Source organism: Hetaerina americana, unplaced genomic scaffold, assembly GCF_022747635.1.
Source record: "Hetaerina americana unplaced genomic scaffold, ioHetAmer1.1.p SCAF_8, whole genome shotgun sequence".
Taxonomy (NCBI): domain Eukaryota; kingdom Metazoa; phylum Arthropoda; class Insecta; order Odonata; family Calopterygidae; genus Hetaerina; species Hetaerina americana.
In genome coordinates this window covers 82,438,304-82,456,861 of record NW_027287427.1, presented here as the reverse complement: position 1 = coordinate 82,456,861, position 18,558 = coordinate 82,438,304, and positions in this window count along the sequence as shown.

Sequence of the window (18,558 nt, the reverse complement as noted above, 5' to 3'; positions counted from 1 at the left end):
CAATAATATCCCGGGCATTAACTTTCCGAGGGCGGTGAAGGCTAGGTTTTTCCCCCGCCGACCGCGTCCACCCCCCAACCAGACCGCTCCTCACCGGCTCCTATCTCTACCCGCAGAACCCCTCTCTTCCTCTTGATCCTCAAAAACTTCCATCCCCATGAGTGGCATGAAGAGAGGAGATTCCGTTTGCAAATATGCATTCTTTGTCATCTTTAACTCTCACTCCACTTTGGCTGATTGAAATAAAATTCTCAAAAAAGTCGATCCCTACCTGCTAACATTCCCTCTCCTCTGCTAATACCCAAAATGTTTCTCTCCAATGAATAACTTAAAAGTAAAACTTTGTAGTTCCACATGTAAGACATGTACAGAGTGTGTTCTCAAGGTATCGCAATTAAATGTCACGTGCCGCTCCTATTGGTTGGAGTGGGATCAAACCACTTGGAGTAGGTGAGAGGGGGATGCTAAGCTTTGCCGCAAATCTGGTCTCAGTGCTCTCCAAGCTGTGGAAGCGGCAGGACGTTAGTTATTGTAAACCTCTGCGAGCCGACCGTGTCACAAAAAAAATGGAATCGACGATCGAGCAACGTGACGCCATTACTAAGTTTTGTGCTAAACTGAAAAATATCTCTTGAGGAGACAAACAAAATGATTCGTGGGGCTTGCGGGGGCTCTGCTCTGGCCTACTCACAAGTTAAAGGAGGTGGTTAAAGGCCTTTAAGGAGAGCCGGCAAGAGGTCCAGGACGAACAACAGCGCTCTGGGCGGCCATCAAACAGCGAAACCGACAACAATGTGGCTCGTGTTCGACAATTGTTGGACTCTGACCGTCGATTGAGTATCAAGATGGTTGCCAATGAACTGAACTTAAAGTCTACTATTGTGTTTGGCATTGTTACTGAAGATTTAGCGAAGAGCAAAGTAGGCTTCAAGCTCATGCCCAAGGTGTTTGCCACAACGCGCTACGAGTCCGTGAGTTCCTGGCCAAGCACCAGGTGCCAACGCAGCTCCAACCCCCCCTATAGTACTGACGCCCCAGAAGACTTCCTTTTGTTCCCTCGGATTAAGGCAGCCCTGAAAGGAACCCATTTTTCGTCCATAGAGGATATCCAATCAGCAGACCTTGCGACAGGCCCCCGAAGACGCCTTCCAGGGCACGTACCGGTGATGGCAGAGTCGCAGGGAAAAATGTGTAGAGGCCCAAAGGCAGTACTCTGATAAAGTGTTTGTGCAAATCTGTTCAATGAATCACAAAAACAAATGCATAACTTTGGAGCGCACATTGTAATTCCATATATTACTCATAATATTGTGTGTGGAAATACATAGTTTTATTTTGACATTATTCATTATGGAATATTCCACAAAGTTTAACCTGAGACGGTTAATTACCCACTGTAGCTTTTACCGATGCTCTTCGTTCCATTATTAAAATGGCATTGCCTTTTAAGCAACAAACAGGCTCAAGGCAACCATCATTATTTATTTACCATTTATGTATTTGTTAGCCAATGCACTGTACATATATCAAATGGGAATAACATTTTCATAATCAACCTTCGTTTGATTACTGTGTTTATGGTAATTTTATTAATAGTAATATTTCGTTTTAATGTCATGTACATTTATATCAATGAGAGCTATTAGAATTAGACTAAAGTAACTAAATGGAGTTGTCTATAGGACTAAAGTTGGTAAAATAGTTGTCTGTAGGACTAAATGGAGTGCTCTCAGCGCTGAATTTATCATCTTATAAAAACTATAATGAATGGAGCATAGGAAGTAATTTATTTTATTATCTATTCTGAAACAAAATAATAATAATTATTTGTCTGTATAAGCATATGGTAATCGGATTGGCTTTAAAATTTTCAGTGCATTTAAATTTCAGTAGAAATGATTTCATGACTTAGACTGCACTCCATTGAAAAAGGTAAATATTTTAATTACCTTCTTTAATCAGTAGTCGTATCACATGAAAAGTTAACTTCACGCTTCTGAAATGAATTGTTTTAACACTGAATACTTTCACAGATAAATGTACATATTTGCTGACAGAGTGTACGGCATCATCTTCCATGATTTTGCAAAATTGAAATTTTTTAAGTTCCACTGATTTTAATTTAAAATAACAGAATTCGTCAAACATTTGATATCATCTGGTGATTATGATTTTGGCTGACAATGCGAACTACTTTTGACAACTTTAAACAACTTTTTGACGGAAGTGGTCGTCATAAATGAAATTAAGTGGAACTTACAAAGTTTTTATTTTGAAAAATTCATCATGAAGTTCCACAAAGTTGATCCGATTAGCATTGAGTTCTTCATCTTTTAGGGTTTCAACAGAATGTGAATACCTCCAGATACACTTTCTGAGACTTTTAACTGCCATATTTTATGCGTTCTCATTTTACGATCGCTACTCAGGTGGTTAGTCATAGTCTTTTAATCGGTCACTTGAGGTCGCCCATGGAATACAAACATTTCATGTAGTTACGTTTTAATATGAGAGATGAGATGGTTTTTCCTGTAGAAACGGGAAGTCTTTGATTCTTTCTTCAGGCCTTTATTGATTGTTTGGCTTATTGATGCATTGAAAATTCTTGTTGTATTTTTCTCAATTTTGATATTTTCTGGAATGATATACGATTTTCAAAAGAAAATATTAATTTTGTCTCGTTTTGTTTGTTTTACAATTATGTGTATCTTCACCGTATAAAGGTGCGGTAAAGCCAAAGAACGACGCTTCATGGTTAATTCCATACTATCCAGTGAGGGTTCTAATTTGTTGTCGTGACTTCATTAAAATGTAATGTATTTTATATTGACTTGTATACACTGCGTGTTGGTGATTGCAATGAGATGAGCAACTATATGGCCGTTGATTCTGCGACCGTGGTCTGATCGGAGTGATCAGTGAGAGAGTAACGGCGTAGGTGAGGTCCCCTCTCAAGGAGAGCAATTCGCAATTGCCTAAAAGATACATTTCAAACGAGCAAGAACGCAAGAATAGAAATACGTTATTGATTGATTTCGTGCAATAGTAAGGGGTTATGACAAATAACGAAGATCCCACTGGATTTGCAGACTTTAATGTCTATGGACTTTAATGTTTAATGGAAATATAAAATAATTAATGGCGAATCAAAAGAGCAATTGAGTTATTTCCATCCGAAGTGCGCTCAAATTTGTCACTTCAATTCACTGCACTTTTTATCATCAGTAATACTCGATAGAAAAATGTTTTATCAAAATAATTTTGTATTCCAATGTTTAATTATTGCTTAGTATTGTGAAAAGGTAACATATCTCCATAATTACTAGAGCATAAATTAATAGTTGCTGATTTTTAGCCTATTTAGTTGCTGATTTAGTAACCTATGACTTCTAAGGAAGTGATTAGTGAGTAGCATGCCTACATGATGACAAACTTTAGAGAGTCCGGTTACGTGAAATATGTTTCCATCATCGAAATCTACAGTAAAATGCTTCAAAGAACCACATATATTATGTAACAAGAACTTAAATGGAAAATCACCCAAGTTTTGCAGCATTTTCTATGGCAACAGGGAATGTTTAAGTAAAATTTTGTACTTGAATAAAAGAACAAATTGTTTTTATCACTTCGTCTATCTACGCGCAAAACATGAACTCTTCTTTAAATTTTTTTAAATGATCTCGAATTCTTATAAAATGAGCACATTCTCTGGTTTTAAAATGGTATTTCAATTAAGATTCTTTTAAGTAATTTTAAAGTTACAATTACAACTACTTGATTCTGTCGATGATTCCTATAGTCAAGTGAATCGCGTATGATCCGTTTCTTTAATGGCGGAATAAATATCGAAAAGCTTTCTAATATTGAATATCTAGGCACTAGACGAAACTCACTCCCTGAAGACTAAATAGAATATATATACGTTTATTACTGTCTACCCAGCTGTCCACTAACATTGAATGCGTTTCTATAATTTTCATCGTAGAAAGTATTCCGCTGAAGATATACCTATTCAGGTTTAAACACTAATTAAGTAAAATACCAAGTTATCACTGCACCGGATTTATTTCATTAAATATCTTTACATTTATGATAATTTATATTAGATCGTAAAGTAAAAATTCTAATACTACCAGTTAAAAGGCTCTCAGGACTTTTGTAAAGTAAATACGTTGGTTATGTTCTGCTGGCTGCAGAAACAGTGAAAATGGATGATTCCACATCAGTTTCACCCTCATGCCCATCTTCCTTGTCCACTTCAGCGAGCTTATTAAAACCCAGTCAGCAGAGAAACCTCTCCCTGGATCCTGACATTCTATATTTGTTGGAGAGTACTGCACTCACTGCTTGGCAAGCCACGGAAGTTTCAATTCCAAAACTAGAGAAAACTCATTGCCTAAAAAATGGCAAAGATGGGAAAAATTTGACGTGCTTCCATTTCCGAGTGTATGATTTTGTCCGTGTCGTAAATGAACACCGGCAAAAAATCGCGCACAGATTGGATCGGAGGTTTTCCAGGAGAAATTGTCGTGTAGACATATAGAAGTTGTTTTTGGGCGTTTTGCTAGATTTGAGGAAGTACTTGCCATTAGCATTGGATGTTGCCACAGTCGTCTGCGTTCAGTGTCAGCATCTGAATATACTTTCAGGCACTTATTCCATCGAATCAGAAATTCATACTACTCTTTCACAAATCCCTCGGCTCCGAATGGCCGACGGAGCGCTATTTCTTCGGCCGGCACCTCCGTCCGTCGTGCCCGCAGGGAGAACCCGGATTCTCCGTCGTCTCCCGGTCTAAGGTCACCGGAGAGAGACAGCTGATCGTATCGTAGTGGAACCGGACCACGACCGGCCCCTTCGTGCCGCGTCCCCCACTGGTCGCTCCGCGTCCCTGGTCAACGGCCCTCTTGAAGACTAGCGTGCAGCTGAAGTAAAAATCGTCCGGCTTCCGCGTTGTGATCCTCAGGGACGTGGCGCCGGACATCCTGAAAGGGGGTAGGCCGGTCTCCGGCTCGCCCCCCTCGCCTTCGCACTTGAAACTGGAGAAGGGCAGTCGGAGGGGCGTTTCCGTCCGATTGGGCCTCTCGAAAGATGAAGTGCATACCCTGACCCCCCGGTCTGGATAATCGACGTCCACCTCATACACGTCCGGAGCGGACCTGGTCTTCCATACGTTGCTGCCGTACAGCCTCCTCATATCGCAGAAGATGTCGTCGAGGTTCGCGCCGTCCGTGCAAAACACGTCCGGATTCTGTTGAGGCGGGATCCGGGGAGGGGCGGCGCTGATGGGGTACTTCCTCGTGGCGGGGGCGGTGGGCCCCCTCACAGGCCCCATGTCCAGTCGGATGACGTCCGTGTTGGCGAGCGCCGGCGCGGCGAAGCACAGAGCGATTGCCGCCGCCGCCGACAGGAGGCAGGAGGTTCGCGGGAGCATCCTGGACCGGAGGAAGGTGTCTGCCGACCGAGATTCTGTCTCTCCGAATTGGATTGTGTTCACGGGGACACCGCGAAGAGAGATATAGAGGCGAGGTGAGGATCTTCGCTCATATAAAGCTTAGGAAATAAAAGAAAATCGCGTTTTTCGTCGTAACCGGAACGCGCGCTGTCTCTCACGTGCAGATGAGTGGCGGTTTGGTGCAGCCTTGAGGGCACCCCGTCGCCACGGCGGCCCACATTTCTCCCGTAATTGCTGTCCCGTCGGAGGGGAAGAGCACGCAGGAGGCGCTGACTGAGCTTATTTGGTGGTGATGAACATCGATGCTACTCAAGCGGATCACATGACCTGGAAATCATTAATGAATCGTGTATATATTATAGGCGTTCTTCGAGGAAAAAATCCCACCCACTTAATTTATTCTTAAGTATTATTCAAAGTTCGCGTTGGCACCCACTTACACTTACCATCAGCCATCGTTAGTTTGTCGCAAGGTTTAAAAAATACTTCTCTACTATCTGTTTGAACGTTTATATCAGCACCATTTACGAATATTACGAAAGATATTTCGTGGCAGCATTTACGCCGGTATCATTTTGATAAATGTGTAGATAACGAAGCTTTCATATTATTATTAATTGCAAAGTATCTCATCAATATGCATAAATTTTATTATTCAACAAAATAGATGTATTTTATTTACAGTGAAATGCCCTCAACTGTTCATTAACTTTTTTAGTGGCTTAACTGTGAGAATATAAGAAATCTTGTGTGTAAGACGAAATGCTTCTCTGGAATTAGAAGTGATGCGATGCTTCCGCATGTTTTTGGTGTGGCTCCTCGTATTTTTCTGTTGCTACTTAATTATTTGTCAATTTGAGGAAATATTTTAAAACCAAAAAAACGCCAAAATGGGCCACACTTTTTTAAACTAGGGTAATTTTTTATGGTATATTGGAGCTCACTTGCCGAGCAAAAACGGCATGTCCTCGAGTTCGACACAACGTATTTGCTATCGGAGTCATAGCCGAAGGAATATGATTGTGTGAGATATTTCCTTCTGAGCTTAAAGAAAATAATATAGAATGTATACAGAAGTCCTTTGTGATGTTTATACGAACGAACGAAAGATGGTTCCCTTGGTGAAGAATGGTTTCCTTATAGTCCTGATGGCATGCGTAAGTTTTCCGATCGTAATCTTTTAGCGGAATGTGCACCAAACGTTAAATGTTTATTAAAAGGTAGCCATTGTCTTATTACATCATGAAAACAGTTTCACATATTTAGCTTCAATCTTTCTTGGTATCTTATCGGACAGGCAAACCGTATTTCCTCCGGAAGTATGCGGCTTTGAAGAACACAAGCGTTAATGCTGTTTTCCTCATGAAACTCATACCCTCATTCAGTTTGGTCAGTAAATAAAAATAACATTTATTGCACACTGTTAAGATTTATCTTAATTAGTTCGTTTCGGGATGGATATGCATGCTTGACGCTTCGTCATAGAACTAATGTAATCTATGAAGCACTAGGGCAGGGCTTCACTGCCAATGGGCCTGTCACTTAGTTTCATGCGCTTATTGATTTTTTTTATTTCAACGATGTGAGAGATTTCGTATTTTTTATAGTTTCTTTCTTATCATGAAATAATAAAAATCATAACATTGTCGTTTTAATTTATGAAAAACGACTTATGTCCTACTTATACTATGTACCTACTAATGTAATATAATAATTTGAATGTAACAAGTTTTCTTTAGAATTCCTACAATTTGGAGGTAATACGTGACTGATATATCAATGGGCTCATTAATTCAACTCGCTGACGTGTATTTTTCTATACTAGCAGGTCGTTTAAACCCCAATACCTTGCGCCGTAAAATGATGCCGAGGCCCAAGAAAAACAAGTTTCGCTAGCCTTCTGAAGTGTGCCACGGAATACGTTTTAGTGTGTCGACGCAACGGTATCTGCGATAATGACGGAGACATGAAATTGGAAAAAATAAAACGAAGTTCTTTAACCTTAGCTTCGTATTTGTACAATTAAAGACAGTATCAGGAACTGCTCACTCTAAAGTTGCTTGAGAACATGGTTTGTATAAAAAGTGTCGGGAAAATTTCGAAAAAATAGATTTATTTCAGATATTTTTACAATGTCTCAAAATTCTTCAAAGTGCATCCCTTGAGCGTCGACACACTTTTGCCAGCGGCTTTTCCACGACTCGATGGCTCCCTTGTCGGCGGATTCCGGAAGGTTCTGAAGGGAACGCGAGCAAGCTTCTTTGACGGTCTCATGGCGATGTCCTTTGAGGGAGGATTTCACTTATAGGAACAGAAAATAGTCAGCTGGTGCTAACTAGGGACTCTAAGGGGTTGTAAAATCGTCGCGATGTCGTTCCAGACAATCTTCTCGCAAGCAAACACTCGACTCTACTCTTGGTCGTTCGACAATACCTTCGGGATGAATTCATCGCAGATCTTTCGCATCGCCAAATTTTCAGTGATAATAGTGTGCACTGTCATCTTATCAATTCCAACACGATCTGCGATCATGCGAATATTATATAACCGACGGTCTGAATTCAGCACTTGATGCACAAGTCAGGAAAAAAATGTTCCCGATACTTTGTATACAAAACTTGTGTGTAACTCTAGTTCAGTAGTGCGGAACCTTTGTCTAAACGGGTCTAGTGCTGGAGCCGCCCTCTTAGAAATGTCTCCAAACCAAGCATTTGCTCAAAGGGGCTGAGAATAGAGGACAATGAGGGGGATATGCATCGTAGTTTTAATAACTATTATTCATAAGTATCCCTCCATTGTAATCTTACCTTTACTCGCAATCGCCATTAATAATGTTAATGAGTTAATAGTCGAAGTTTAAAAATAAAGTAATTAAATAACATCACATTATCTTAACACAGGGCCAGACATAATTATCGAAACTTAAAGTTGATTATTGACCGATATTGCTAACAGTGAAGCATTCTCAAAATTCCATCTCAACTTATAGTTATAATACATAGTATATACGATAGTTGGGGACGTATGTTTATTGCAGTTAAGAAGCTGAAATTATTCCAGATGATGGCGGTGGCGACGGGGCAATGTCTTCACCTGGCAGCCCAGAGGTCGCTGGTTCAATTCCCGTGTAGTTGGGTTTTCCTTTGCCTAGAGCTTGGGTGCAGGTAATTATGTCAGTTGTTATATCATTGTTCAAAGTCCGATGTAACTTTGTTTTAGAACGAATGCAGACTAAAATGAATAAAAAATAAATAAAGCAGTCTGCATACTATTACAGCTGGATGCGCACTGAGTGTAAGGACGCTTAGACAGCAAAGATGGTGGCTCTAACCCCACCCATCGCCACGCTAGGTCTAAACGTAAGTTTCTTTCTAGACAGCCCTCGTTTTTCTTAACTTTTCTCGGAATTTCTCGTTTTAGTGGAGAGGGAGTAGAAAAGCCAGCATTGAGAGTGAAAGAATGGAGTTCTGCAGTCAGCTTCATTCTTGAATTGAAATGCTACATCAATGAATTTGTACGGGTGACCGAATTGCTCACTTTTCACTATAAATTTCGTTACGACCGGCTTCACCGCAGGAAATCAGTCTCAGATTTTCAGGCCGACAGTAAATCTCTGTGCATAAAGTCACGTGAGGTAAATTCTCCGAATTGATAGCCGGTGGTGTGCGGAAAACACAAGGTAACGCACAAAGGTGGTAGTCATCGTTGGCACGCCCCGCCTCTCGCATTCCCTTCCGGGAACAGATTTGAGGTAATCATATACATTTAGACTCCCCTCGCCCTTTGTACTTTTTCCCGAGGAGTTCCGTCCTCTCCTCATGCAAAAATGTAATGGGGGAATCCATTTCTCTTGGTAAAATCTCTCTCTCTCTGTTTTCATACGGCAAATAGACGTCCTTAAAGCTGTTGGTGTGTGAGAAGAAAAAATATATATGGTCACGTTGGCTTTTAGTGTGAATTAATATATTAATTAGATCTGTATCTTGCCACGTACCACTATTGTCTTGCAAAACGTGGTATTCCTGTGCAATGGCACTTTCAATCCAACATTTGACGCTCAAATCAAGGTTTTTACCAATTTTTGTTACCTCGCTATTTTTTTGTGACCTCATCTTAATTTACGATCCACTACACCACCGAGGAAGTATAAAACCAAATTAAAAAACCCGGGAATTAAAATTCATTTGATTCCAGACATTTTATGCGTAATAAGGTACATTCTTTCAAATAGATTTGTAACATTGGAAATAATAATGACCTCCATACTTTTTTAACATTGCGAAGTTAGGTTTATACTGAGTGGCCTGGCAGAAACAATCACAATCACAATTTTTTATGTCTAACGAAGGAAAATTAACTTTTCTTGAAAAGTAAAGCAATCTATAAAAATAGTATATCACTGATTAATATTATGATCAAATTGAGTAGCTTCAGGCGTGATGTGGTGGAAGTCGAACATAATGGATAACTGGTCGAAGCACTTTTCCAATTGATAACATTTTTATTTTTTAATTTATCATCAGACACCTGATGGTGATGAAATATATCGAAAACCGGTGGTAAAATAAAACTTATATCTAGTGGAAAAGTGCTACGATCAGATATCCATTGCTATTAGGATTTTGTATTGGTTTATAAGTTTTATAAACTGCATGTGAGACAGCTGTTTAGCGATATAAATGTAGCAAAAAGCATTCTAACAAAGTTCATCGGTATCCAGCCCGGAATACTCGATAATCCAAACTTATTAATTAAGATAATTTTGTATAAAATAAGTTTCGTTTATTTTAATTCCTAGTTCAACTTTCTAATTGATATTATCCTCTAGTTGCTAACTAGTTTTTAAAGATCAAAGGCTACACATTCCTACGAGGTTATGGCATTGTTTTTAAATACCCTTTCTACTTCACATTTATTTATTTTGCAAATGGACACTGAGCATAGACAGCGTATGACAATCAAATCAATTTTAAGAATATATGCATTCAATTATTTCAAAGCTGCTCATGTGTGCTTGATAGATATATCAGACAAATTTACTTCCATACCTTATCGTCGCTTTAATATGACTAGTCTTCATTATTCCATGAATTTATCATACATCCTGGCACTTTTCCACCACCACCATATTTGCGGAAATTGGTGCAGTTGTAAAAATAAAACAAGCAAGAACGGAACTCTCACTTTTTCGATTTTTTCTGAAAAAAGTCGGATTTCTAATTAATGAAAGCAGATTTTAGACGAGATCTATTCGATGTTTCAGATTAATTGCACCCATATATCTCTTCTCCCTGTTCCTTTCTGAACAACATACTCATCAACCATTATCAATAAGATCATCTATGAAATAGGTATCTACTTAGCAACAATTATCCAGCACCAATGCTTGTGGAAGGGAAAATTAGGACAGCATTTACATCGAGAGTTGAGAATTATGCCCTTAGCCGAGGCAGTACATTCTATAGATTTCCCATCATAAAAAACTGGTAAATATTATATGATGCCCCCATCTCAATTACAAACCTTCAAAATCAGATGAGGAGTGTAGCGTAGGCCACAACCAGGTAGCAAAAGACAAAGAACAGTTGCGGACTTGGTATTCTTCATACTATTGTTCTTAGGAACACGCTCATGCAGGTATTTTAAACCTTCGCCTTATATTAAGTCGTTTCTTTATTATAACCCGGTTCCACATACCAACCGCGGAAACTAAAATATTTTGCCGCACATTTTACTTAGGGCTGAATCCTATTCGACAGGGAAAGGAACTTTGGCTCCTATCCTGATATGTGTATTTCGCACGCCATTGAGTTTATTTAGTAATATGTGAGTGAGTATATTTAGTAATACCTCTACCCTCACCTGTCAAACTATCCTCTACGTCAAATCAATTCCTTGAATAAACTTATGAGGAAAGTAATATAAAGTTAAAAATCGTCCACAAAATATTTTTGGTGAAGGTGACAAACAAAAACTGAAAAAATTCTGTGGCCTTGGCTACGCTCTCGAGCGAAAGTTGTTTCGACCAAACAATGCGTTGTTCTTCCTTTATGTTTGTACGTCCTCTGGGTTTCGACGCCTAGTAATTCACTCATGGAAACCATTGTTTACCCTCCGGGGAAGACAGCACGAGAGGAGACTACAGTGCTAATCATCCGTTCGTCGCCCGTTCTATCGTCACATTCCTTGCCACTCCTTTCTGTCGGCTTTCTTTTATTTACATTTTTCCTTTCATCTCAAGATCAGTTGCCGCCGCCGCAGGGGGCGAGTTTTTGGATATGCCTCACCCTTGTTGGCGACGCCCCGAGGCAGCATGGAACGATTCGCGAGTCTTATGCTTCTCGCCACAGTAAGTTTTCAAGAATGGCGAAGTACTTAGTAACGTTAACCCCGTGGTTCCCTAGGTGAGCGCTACCGCCCCCCGTGGGGCGATGCTTCAGTCTATGGGGGCGAAAAGAGGCAAGGGGGCGGCAGGGAGGCATCGGAGGGTCCTGAAAATTGGACATTTGCGAAGGTAACCTTCCTTTTGTCTCCGTTTTTAAAGCGTCTTTATTAAAGTTTACATTGTTTACCGCATCTGGAAGTAATTTAAACCATGTGCTCACTTACATTTTGAAGTAGGAACGGTTAAAAGGTATTTCCAAGCCTTCATCGCACAAGGGAAACTTTTGAAGGGGTTTTATCTTATTTGGTCTATCGTTAGCACAACTTCACGACACTGTGTACGTCAACGTGTGTATCAACAATATCAGTGATAGACTATGGTCATAGGTCATGTAGTCTAATGCTAATGTTATCGATATTAAGAACAAGGACGTATTTTTTCTAATGGTCGGTGTACCTAATAATTATAATCATGTCGACACAAGGTCTGTCCAAAAAGTAGCAGGACTTTTCCCGGATAGACGGGCGGCGGTATCTCTGGCTATGTACGAGGGGGGTGTCTTAAGGAAAGGTTGAAGGGCGGTAGTAGCTGGTCATGAGTCTTTGCGGAGTGCATATCATTTGTTTGCGAAACCTCTAATACGTTACCTCGTTACGCTTCATTACTTATCGGATATTGGAACAGCGCTACAACATCAAATTTTGCGCAATACTGGAAAAAACCGACAAAGAGACTCATGACATACTCAAAGAAGCTTATGGTAATAAAGCCATAGGTATATCATGTGGTTTTAAGTGAGCCAAGTTGTTTCGGAAGGGTAGAGAAAATTCGAAGACGCCGAACATTCATGACAACCTTAGAGTTCAACAAGTGACGAAAATCTAAGAAGAGTGAAGGCTTTGTGGGGCTGGGATAAATTGTTCCACGGTTTCTGATGAACTTGGCTTCCCTAAAAGTGATTTGCAAAGAACGGTGGGCAAATAAATGGGCATGAGAGAGGTGTGTGCGAAGTTAGTGCCGCAAGTGCTCTTCGGCGAACAAAATGAAAATCGCACGCGGGTATGTCTAGAGCTTCTCGACCATGTGAGTGAGGATCCATATGTTTTAGCAATGCCCCATCAGACTTCTTCCTCTTCTCCCACTTCAAATCATTGCTGAAAGGACGTCACTAAGGCTCATTTTAAGCGCTACAACAGGCCGTGACGAGGGAGATTAGTAGAATTCTGGGCACCACCTTCCAGAAGGCGTACGATGCTTGGAAAACCCTTGGAAATCTGAATTTACCCTCCTTTGGCGTATCTCGCGGTTAACGTCAACACGGGGGAGGAGGTGGGCGGAGGGTTCCGGAGGGGGGTGTTCTTGTTTTGGAACCCAGTGCTGACGCTCTATGCGCCGCAATGCGAGCGAGTCCGGGCTACTTTCCGGAAAAGCGCCCGGCGGATCAACGCGTTGATTAAGGTTTGCGGAGCGGGGTCGGCGTTTGAGAGGTCACCTTGGTATCGTATAATTGAAGTGTGTTATTGTTATTTAAATGACAGGTGGTGCATGCCGCTGGAAGAACGATTGATATCGCCCCTTATGTAAATTTTACTACTTAGCAATTTGCAATGCGAAACTATTGTGTGAATTAAAGGATCAATATTGAGATGAAATTAATCATTTTATAATGCCCTAAGGTGAAACAAAAAATTAAAATTGAACATTATTGATTATTTGATCGACACTTGGTGCGTGGGGAATAAACAGCATTGAGATAATCCATTTTTCGTAGTGTAACTAATTAACTTACATCCATTGCCGATTTTATAATATTTCGGAATTGGTCTTTAGTGCTAATTTTTATTTCTTCGTGTGTATCAAAGTCTTATGACTTAGTCCTATATTGGTGGTCCGGGCATAGAGTTGGCCCATTTAAAGATATTAAACCTTTAACCTCCTCAATACGCAGGAAAGGTTTCCTCGAGATTAAGATTTCTGGGCAATTCGATTGGAATATACCCTCAGTGAGTAGTTATTTTATAAAACCCCCATTATAAAACACTTGTACTCATTAAAAACTTCAAAAGTGAACTAATCCGCTGAACGTGCATTTTCTACAGAAAACAAGACTTTCAGTGGCTCAGGAAAAATACATGGTCATTATATTTACCCACTTGATTTGAGATAGCATTTTACTCATTTGCCTAATATCTTAATTTGATGTTCAGAAATGCAGGACAATTTTCTATGAATAAATGTCACTTTCATTCAGATTCATTAGATATTTACATATTGCTTAAATGCTAATGTTGCGAAATAATTTTATTCAAATGTTTCAGTTTGCTTGGCATGATTTCGTTGATAGGTACACAAGTGGGTAAGTTCAAGAGAAGATAAATGGCTCAAGACAAAGTGTTCATATTCTACGGATAAATGAAATGTGCCTCAGTATTAATAAAAATAAAGAAAGAATTACTAATTTAGGATTTAGGGAATGCTTTGCAATATTTTAAGAAAAGTTTTTCGCAAAACTGCTCTGGGCCAGAAATGCCTCCTCTTTCAGAAGTAGTTTTAGGGGAGACTACCAACAACTGAGGTCATTTGCGCCATTAGAGATGGGCAGGCAGGTATGAAAGGTAGAGATAAACCTGGCGTTACCATTAACCTACTCTTGACGAAAGCCGCCAAGGGGTCCGCAGTTTAATGTCCCATCCGACGGACGGCGTACTCACTCAAAATGCTCTCCACGAAGCATCTCAAGTAGGGACCGGGATACCATTGAAAAATATCTGCCGCATCCGGGATTCGAAACCGAGCTCTCTGGGTGGGAAGCAAGTACGTTAGCCACCGCACCATCCCGATACCCCTCCTCTTTCATCTGGTATTTTTGAACGCGGGCATATACGGTTTGAAATAAAGATGGTTTTCATCGAATGCGAGAGGATGTTATTTGACTCGGGTACTTTTAAGTAAACATCTAGTAGTTAAGAGCCAGAAAATGTTAGAAATAAACATCATATTCGTGCAGTTAGCCAATGATAAAGAGAAGCACCAGGACGGGCCGAGATAAGTAAAAAGATTTTGTGGGTTTCACATCGGAACAAACAGTTTTATCTCTCATTTACTTAGATATTCTACTTGGGGCAGATGAAAGACGCCGCATATGCTCCACATCATCTAATACCTACATTAAAGAGGTGGTGATAATGGATGCTAGCATATAGAAAAATTTTGTTCTTGTTTTGAGCGAACAGTACCTTTGATCGAAGCCTTTGCTGCGAAGTATTATTAACCTTTCAGGCGTACAAACGCCAAAAGTGAGGCACTTAGCATAATAGTTGTTGCTCCTAATCAATCACCTGTGGTGTAGTGGGATCTAAATTCTCTGTCATAATGTTGACCGCAGCACCCCGTTGTTGTGCTGCTCTGCTTGTGATCGGCTTGTGCGTCTTCCCTCCATCGAGTGCCGTCGGGATTTATTCCGTGGTTCTGGTGCTTAAAACTGATTCCGAAGCGACGACGGATGACTGGAATGAAGAAGCATACGCATCTCGAGAGACATCTTGCCTCTACGCTGCCCTGACGGCCGACCGCATAACCTCGTGCGGGGCACTCTTGCTGATGGCGGTAAACGGATTTCCACCGCATCGCGACCTCCGGGACATCTCCTTGAATTTCGATCACCCCTCCGAGGGAACTAGCTGCCACGCACATGGGGACCGCGGAGACAGTCCGATTCGCTTCCTTTGCGGAGAGAGAAAGGATCCTCGACACGACTTCCACATATACCGGAGTCACGAAATCTCAGGTGGTTCACGGTATAGTTCTTGGGCCAGATTCAGGGTCGATGGAACATATTGCGATTTTCCATTTCACAGAATCGAGTACCATATGAACGGTTGGCACGGCAACTGGAGAAGGAAGCCGGTGGTGGTCTTCTCGACCGTCGGCGCTGAGAAATGCTTTGGGTCGAAAGATAAGACGGCCATTGCGTTTGGTAGAGAGGACGGTCGGGCCACGAAGGCCCCGTGCATATATAACAATAGACGAAGATGCAGACCACCGAGGGGCTGAACTCCAATCGCAGAGAAGGAATGCAAAGGAGCCGATAAAAACTACGAGTGATTTTGAAATTCTCGCGGTGACAATCATTTAGTGGAATCCGTGTTTTTTAGCGGGAATCCTGGAAATATAATGGGTATGTCACTGAAAACCGCTATGCAAAAAAAACATTTCAAAACTGTTTGTCCAAAATTTAAATTAATCAGACTCAGAGTGTTTTGCATAAATTGATTTTTTGTAATAACTACAACTTCCTTTAAAGTGGAATACAAAAACTTCTAGGGCACAGAAAATTCCGCAAGTTTTTCCAAGTGGTCTAATTGTATTTATGCGACTCGATGCGCCTTTTGATGAGCTCAGCAGCGTTATATTTATGTCTGTATGTATGATAGCAGCTCACCAGGCCCTGCGCGGTGTGCAAATTCATAGTCATGTGGAGGACTTCTTCAATTACACTGCATAATTGAATTAATAAATAAGATTTTCAAAGTTTAATTTCGCAGCCGTCTCTTCCTTTCTTCTCTTTCTTTATTAGTTTACCTATTAACGCCGCTTATGTGCTCCTGAGGAGTTTCGCAGAAGGCAAGGGTTCTTCGTTTCCAATAAAACCTTACCTCGCTACTCATCTCGTTCTTGTTGCGACTTATTTATGTAACGAATGTAATGTGGCTATTTTCTGTACTTCACTTTTCTCCGTTCCTGAGAAAACTATGAACATATGGTTAAAATTGATGGTTTCCGGCGTAATTTTATAAAGCTTATTACCATATATTTTGAGTAAGACTTGAACTTTGTAAATTTCAACAATAAGATTTTCGCCTGAATTTGACGTTAATCATCGAAACCATGGCCGAGTAAGAATATTTTTTTTAATATTGTGGAAATATTCGTACGAATGTCTAAGTTTTATTCAAAATGAACACATACATATACGTACTTAGACTGCATGAAGTATCTTCAACTGGGATATTGACATCCGCAACTTCCAAGACCCCCAATAAAACCATGAAATGTGATTTGAATTTTGGGTGCACGTCGGCGTATCGTAAAAGACAAAAAGAGGAAACTGTTTGATTTCGAAGTATTTGCCTTTTTAAAATTACGCAATACCAGGAGAGGCAATGAACCGACGTCAGTTCGTACGCAACTATTTCGTGTCTTCCTTTTTTAAGTTAACGAAATTCAGGTCGTGGTTAGTAGTAAAATACACTATTTGCATTCAACTCGGTGATTTACGGAGATATCCGTAGTCCTGAGTAGCTTCAACAGATGGCCTTAATGCCATACAACTTTAGCGGGAACCAGGGCCATTAGACTCAAACTTCAAAAAAGTACGTGGTGATGAATATATGAAATAGAAGTAGTTCCATCCCGAATCATCAGGCTGCATCAGAAATAACCGAATGGAAAGAGTACTATCGATTAAATACTTTGGCGTTACCCTTGTACACAACCTCTTCTGGGTGAAACACATATGGTGATAAGCACATGCTCGGTTTGTATAAAAACTATCGGGAAATGTTTCGAAAAGCGAGATTTATTTCGAATATTGCTAGACTTTCTCAAAATGCTTCAAAGTACATCCCTTGAGCATGGCACACTTTTGCCAGCGGCTTTTCCACGACTCGAAGGCTCCCTGGTAGGTGGATTCCAGAAGGTTCTGAAGGGAACGCGAGCAAGCTTCTTTGACGGTCTCATGGTGGTGTCCTTTGAGGGAGCATTTCACTTATAGGAACAGAAAATAGTCATTCAGCTGGTGCTAACTAGGCACTCTGATGGGTTTGAAAAACATGACGATGTCGTTCCAGAAGATCTTCTCGCAAGCAAACACTCGACTCTACTCTTGGTCTTCGTCAATACCTTCGGGATGAGTTCATCGCAGATCTGTCGTATCGCCAAGTTTTCAGTGATAATGGTGTGTGCACTGTCATCTTATCAATGCGATCTGTAATTATGCACACAGTTAACTGACGGTCTCAATTCAGCACTTTACGCACACGTCAGGAAAAAATTATTACCAATGCTTCTTACGCAAACCTTGAACCAGTTTGTGATCATTAAGATGTATTAGAAGAGTATTGCGAAATGTGTCGCCATGGTCAAGTGGCATTGTGATCTTTTACTAGCTAGGCTTCATTTGGGGCATGCTGAACAATATGTAAGTTGAACGATCATACTTTAGGCTATGCCTACTTTAGGTCCGGTTTATTTTCATCGTTCTTATGCAATTTGAATTCCGTTGCTTCTAATCATCTGTGCACTGCTCCCGTTATCCATCTCAATCGATTGTGAAACAGCTGATTGAGATAGTTGAAACATTAACTTATCTGCACGCCTTATTTTTCTCTAGGTTCATGTATTTACATAAAGGGAAAATGAAAATGACCACTTTTCATACGATATATTGGCTGTAGAAGTTTAGGAGAGCGGCGGTATTTCAAATAGGCATGGCAAATATAGCTTTGACCTATTCTGTAGCCGATTCGGATTGGTTAAAGGGATCTGTGACATGTATTTTGATAATTGATGCATTAACCTCCATTTTTCATTACTAATAAATTAATGATAAGCTACCACCCTAAATTATCTGGGTTCCCACTCGGATATTTTTTCAAATCTTTATATATGACAAATTGAAGAGGATTTTCTTTAACACACGTCTATGTAAGTGAAAATT